This window comes from Kogia breviceps, chromosome X (assembly GCF_026419965.1).
Source record: "Kogia breviceps isolate mKogBre1 chromosome X, mKogBre1 haplotype 1, whole genome shotgun sequence".
NCBI lineage: Eukaryota > Metazoa > Chordata > Mammalia > Artiodactyla > Physeteridae > Kogia > Kogia breviceps.
The window spans coordinates 114,602,053-114,608,697 of NC_081330.1; the positions used below are offsets into that span (position 1 = coordinate 114,602,053).

At 39.6% G+C, this 6,645-nt stretch overlaps 1 non-coding gene across 1 annotated transcript; it reads left to right on the plus strand.

The window, feature by feature from the left end:
• Window positions 1-2,437: 2,437 nt before the first annotated feature.
• Window positions 2,438-2,543, plus strand: LOC131749129 (U6 spliceosomal RNA). Its single transcript, XR_009333236.1, has one exon. It is a non-coding gene; the product is annotated as a U6 spliceosomal RNA (small nuclear RNA).
• The last annotated feature ends 4,102 nt before the right edge of the window (window positions 2,544-6,645 follow it).

Here is a 6,645-nt window from a genome sequence, read left to right on the forward strand (position 1 = left end):
TTCCTTCTTATGACTGACTAGTATTCCATTGTATGCATGTACCAGTTTGTTTATCCACTCACCTGTTGAAGGACATCTGGTTGCTTCCAGTTTTTGATAAAGACGCTATAAACATTTGCATATAAGTTTTTGCGTGTACATAAATTTTCATTTCACTTGGCTATGAAAGACAACTCATAAGGGACTTCCCTGGTAGTTCAGTGGTAAAGAATCCGCCTTCCAACGCAAGGGACGTGGATTCCATCCCTGGCCGGAGAACTAAGATCCCACGTGCCATGGGGCAACTAAGCCCGCGCGCCACAACTAATGAGGTCGCACGCCTCAATGGGAGGGCCCACGTGTCGCAAACTATAGGGCCCATGCGCCCTGGAGCCCGTTCGCCGCTAGAGAGAGAAAACCTGCACGCCACAACTAGAGAGAAGACCGCGCAGTGAAACGAAGAGACTGCGTGGTAACAAAAAGATCCGGCGTGCCACAACTAAGACCTGACGCAGCCAAAAACATAAGGAAAATAAATAAATAAAATAAATATTAAAAAGACAAATCATAGGTATTCATAGCTTTTAGGCCATGGAGATGTCGATTTAAATATCATTACCAGGGAAACATATTACTAAATAATACAAACAAAAAGAATTACAGGCTTTTTAAGGCCAAGGTTACATTCACAGAACAAGCCGTAAGTTCTCACTTGCAGATGTCTTACAAGTCCCCTTTGTTAGAAGTAACATGTTCAAGGACATTTTAAGAAACCAGAATATCATCTTATTCTGTTGCTGGGATTTCTTACACCAGCAGTTAGGAAGGGCCTGTGGTTTTTCAGACTAAATGATGAAATTCCATTATTTAGAACTGTGAGGAATAAGGACAGTTCTAAGAAGATTAAAACTTACTATGGAAAGGAAAGGGGCAAAATAGAATTACAAACAATTGGAATAAGGAGCATGTAATGTTACCCATCCCTAGTCCTTAGTATTGTTTGCTATGAAACTTTGTCAAATAGTTTCATGAAGTCATTAAGGTTTACCTGTTTTTTCCAACAGATATGCAGTGACCCTTCTGCCAGGGGAGTTTTGCCTGAACAGAGAAAAAAAAAATAAGCCATTCAAACATAAAAGTGGCAATATTTTACCTCAAGGGCCCAAAACTACAGAGGAAGAACTCTGAGTCGCACCCCTCAATGTGAAATCAGGTTCGAGTAATGTAATATGCAAAAGGCTTGTAAAACCTACCTCAAAGTGTGTAACAAATATTTGTCAGGGTATGGGATTTTCTCCTACTTACAAGCTAACAAGTTAGCCTTTTACTATTTCCTGGGCGCCAGCAGCACAGTAAGCAGTATGAACACCATCAGCATATTTCTGTGGGTTCCCCACATCCCCAGGTCCAACAGGGGGCCATGCAGAGGGGCCAGGTGTACACAGTGCATGTGTGCATCACAGACGAAGGATATTGGCCTTGGGAAATTCACATCTTTTACAGCAAGCCTGCTCTTTATCCCAGAAGGAAATATCACCTCATCCCTCAAGACAGCTCCCTGCAAACACAGTCCTGAGAAATGAGCCAGGTAAAGTGGTCAGGGCCTTGCATTCTTGGCATATAAAACAAGAACAAGCAGGGACACTCTGGGCTGTGTCAGATTGTATCTCCCAATAATATTATGCCCAGAGAGAAGACGGGCCATCTCTCCTTCCACATGAAGTGAACAATAAGATGGACTACCCGAAGTTTTGTCCCTAGAATATTTTCTTTGACCACTATTTTTCAGGGGTAAAATAGGGGCTAGAATGCAGCTACGTTCTGCCTTTAGCTGGTTCCAGCAAACTGTGCAAAAACCAGGCCTGTGCTTTTTCTCTGTAAACCAGTCATAGAGAACTCTCTGGGAAGCCATAAATGTGGATTAAGTGAGAAGTAAATCAGTAGGAGCAAGTACCGTAGGAGTTTAAAACACCTCTTCAGGCAGTTTACTTATGCCTTCTGACTAGCTTGGACTCAATCGTATATATAACGTTATCATTTTCAAACAGAATACCGCTGTCACATCCAACTTTATGTTTCCATGGATCAGATAACACCTAGTTCCTGATGGTCATTTCAAGTAGCATACCTCACTCTTCTTTTACCTTCCAGATCTCCTGCTCATGCTTTCCAAAGAGTGAACCCATCCAGAAGCTAGAGGGCTAGGAAACCTGTTGATACAATCCCTTTCCAGGGCCAGGGGAGGTAGAGAGGGTGGAGTGAATCTCGAAGGGCAAATGGAAGATATCCAGCACAGCCCATAAATGGCATTGATGTCATTGGTGTGATTTTCTAAAACATTAAACCATTCCTGGTAACATTCCAAACAAAACAACACACACTCCTTTCAATTTACACAGTAGTTCCGTTCCTGGAAAATTCCAGGATATTAAAACTGTTCAGAAAATACTTTGAGTTATGCTCGCTTCAGCAGCAATATACTAAAATTGGAATTATACAGAGAAGATTAGCATGGCCCCTGAACCAGAATGACATGCACATTTGTGGAAGCATTCCATATTTTTAAAAGCAAATTTTAGAAAAAGAAAAAAGTACTCTGACTTTACATGTAAAATGAGGTTAGGCTTAGGCTGAGACCGTCACAAATAGGTTTCTCATACACAGGACTGGCTAGAGGAACATTTGAAAATTATGTAACGTGTAGAAAACTTCATCCCTGTGAATGTCACATGCATTGAGGGACATATGACATTCTTGGCCCCTGCCCTCTAACTGCCAGGAGATTCCTGCCAGGGGATTCCTGTCAATCACTGTAACAACCAAAATAGCCCCACTTGTTTTCAAAACATACCCTTGGTGGTACTGTCCCCAGTGAGACCCACTCTCCTAGGGTGAAACATTCATCCTTACAGATTTTGAGTCTGATACTTCATCCCCTTAGCGGCTGGGGGAGACAATAAATGGAAGAAAGGACTTTTCAATTCATGCATGGGTCCTTGTTCAATCCAATATACAAAAGTCTCTGAGCCAGCTACCAAACGCTTGCTGCCATTTCTAGCAACATACTGTGAATTTGAATTTTATGATTTAATATAAATAAAAAGTAAGAAAATAACTGGATGCGAAGCTCAAGCTTCACATGGAGCCAGGTAAAGTTTATAAATAACCACATTTCATGTCACTTGAAATTAAACTATAACATTTTTCTAGTTTTAACTTACACATTTTAGGTAACACATACACATTATATAAAGTTATAAAATAGACACAAGAATAAAAACATAATATTCTGTGGTAGACAGAATAATGGGCCCCCTCAAAGATGTCCACGACCTAATCCCTGGAACTATTTACATGGCAAAAGGGATTCTAAAGATATGACTAGGGACTCCCCCGGTGGTTCCGTGGTAAAGAATCCACCTTCCAACGCAGGGGACGTGTGTTCTATCCCTGGTCAGGGAACTAAGTTCGCACATTCAGTGGGGCAACTAAGCCTGCACGCCACAACTACGGAGCTCTTGTGCCTCATCTAGAGCACGCGTGCCGCAAACTACAGAGCCCATGCGCTCTGGAATCCACACACCACAACTACAGAGCCCACACACCACAACTAGAGAGAAGCCCGCACACCACAACGAAGAGCTCACTTGCCACAATGAAAGATCCCATGTGCCTCAACGAAGATCTCAGGTGCCACAACGAAGACTCAACACAGCCAAAAATAAATAAATAGATTAATTAATTAATTAATCTTTTTTTTTGGAATTTCATTTAATTTATTTTTTTATACAGCAGGTTTTTATTAGTCATCAATTTTATACACATCAGTGTATACGTCTCAAACCAAATCGCCCAATTCATCACACCACCATCCCCACCCCCTCGTGGCTTTCCACCCTTCGTGTCCATACGTTTGTTCTCTACATCTGTGTCTCAAATTCTGCCCTGCAAACCAGTTCATCTGTACCGTTTTTCTAGGTTCCACATACATGTGTTAATATACAATATTTGTTTTTCTCTTTCTGACTTACTTCACTCTGCATGACAGTCTCTAGATCCATCCACGTCTCAACAAATGACCTAATTTCGTTCCCTTTTATGGCTGAGTAATGTTCCACTGTATGTATGTACCACATCTTCTTTATCCATTCGTCTGTCGATGGGCATTTAGGTTGCTTCCATGATCTGTCTATTGTAAATAGTTCTGCAATGAACATTGGGGTGCATGTGTCTTTTTGAATTATGGTTTTCTCTGGGTATATGCCCAGTAGTGGGACTGCTGGATCACATGATAATTCTATTTTTAGTTTTTTAACGAACCTCCATACTGGTCTCCAGAGTGGCTGTATCAATGTACATTCCCACCAACAGTGCAAGAGGGTTCCCTTTTCTCCACACACTCTCCAGCATTTATTGTTTGTAGATTTTCTGATGATGCCCTTTCTAACTGGTGTGAGGTGATACCTCATTGTAGTTTTGATTTCCATTTCTCTAATTATTAGTGATGTTGAGCAGCTTTTCATGTGCCTCTTGGCCATCTGTATGTCTTCTTTGGAGAAATGTCTATTTAGGTTTTCTGCCCATTTTTGCATTGGGTTGTTTGTTTCTTTAATATTGAGCTGCATGAGCTGTTTATATATTTTGGACATTATCCTTTGTCTGTTGATTCATTTGCAAATATTTTCTCCCATTCTGAGGGTTGTCTTTTCGTCCTGTTTATGGTTTTCTTTGCTGTGCAAAAGCTTTTAAGTTTGATTAGGTCCCATTTGTTTATTTTTGTTTTTATTTCCATTACTCTAGGAGGTGGATCAAAAAAGATCTTGCTGTGATTTATGTCATAGAGTGTTCTTCCTATGTTTTCCTCTAAGAGTTTTATAGTGTCCGGTCTTACATTTAGGTCTCAAATCCATTTTGAGCTTATTTTTGTGTATGGTGTTAGGAAATATTCTAATTTCATTCTTTTACATGTAGATGTCCAGTTTTCCCAGCACCACTTCTTGAAGAGACTGTCTTTTCTCCATTGTATAACCTTGCCTTCTTTGTCATAGATTAGCTGACCATAGGTGCATGGGTTTATCTCTGGGCTTTCTATCCTGTTCCATTGATCTATATTTCTGTGTTTGTGCCAGTACAATATTGTCTTGACTACTGTAGCTTTGTAGTGTAGTCTGAAGTCAGGGAGTCTGATTCCTCCAGCTCCGTTTTTTTTCCCTCAAGACTGCTTTGGCTATTCGGGGTCTTTTGTGTCTCCATACAAATTTTATGATTCGTTGTTCTAGTTCCGTAAAAAGTGCCATTGGTAATTTGATAGGGATTGCATTGAATCTGTAGATTGCTTTGGGTAGTATAGCCATTTTCACAATATTGATTCTTCCAATCCAAGAACATGGTATATCTCTCCATCTGTGTCATCTTTGATTTCTTTCATCAGCGTCTTATAGTTTTCTGCATACAGGTCTTTTGTCTCCCTAGGTAGGTTTATTCCTAGGTATTTTATTCTTCTTGTTGCAGTGGTAAAAGGGAGTGGTTCCTGAATTTCTCTTTCAGATTTTTCATCATTAGTGCGTAGGAATGCAAGAGATTTCTGTGCATTAATTTTGTATCCTGCAACTTTACCAAATTCACTGATTAGCTCTAGTAGTTTTCTGGTGGCATTTTTAGAATTCTCTATATATAGTATCATGTCATCAGCAAAAAGTGAGTTTTACTTCTTCTTTTCCAACTTGTATTCCTTTTATTTCTTTTTCTTCTGTTATTGCTGTGGCTAGGACTTCCAAAACTATGTTGAATAATAGTGGCAAGAGTGCACATCCTTGTCTTGTTCCTGACTTAGAGGAAATGCTTTCAGTTTTCCACCATTGAGAATGATGTTTGCTGTGGGTTTGTCAAATATGGCCTTTATTATGTTGAGGTAGGTTCCCTCTATGCCCACTTTCTGGAGAGTTTTTGTCATAAATCGGTGTTGAATTTTGTCAAAAGCTTTTTCTGCATCTATTGAGATGATCATATGGTTTTTCCTTTTCAATTTGTTAATATGGTATATCACCTTGATTGATTTGCATATACTGAAGAATCCTTGCATCCCTGGGATAAATCCCACTTGATCATGGTGTATGATCCTTCTAATGTGTTGTTGGATTCTGTTTGCTAGTATTTTGTTGAGGATTTTTGCATCTATATTCATCAGTGATATTGGTGTGTAATTTTCTTTTTTTGTAGTATCTTTGTCTGGTTTTGGTATCAGGGTGATGGTGGCCTCATAGAATGAGTTTGGGAGTGTTCCTTCCTCTGCAATTTTTTGGAAGAATTTGAGAAGGATGGTGTCAGTTCTTCTCTAAATGTTTGATAGAATTCACCTGTGAAGCCAACTGGTCCTGGACTTTTGTTTGTTGGAAGATTTTAATCACAGTTTCAATTTCATTACTTGTGATTGGTCTGTTCATATTTTCTGTTTCTTCCTGGTTCAGTCTTGGAAGGTTATTCCTTTCTAAGAATTTGTCCACTTCTTCCAGGCTGTCCATTTTATTGGCATAGAGTTGCTTGTAGTAGTCTTTTAGGATGCTTTGTATTTCTGTAGTGTCTGTTGTAACTTCTCCTTTTCATTTCTAATTTTATTGATTTGAGTCCTCTCCCTCTTTTTCTTGATGAGTCTGGCTAAAGGTTTAT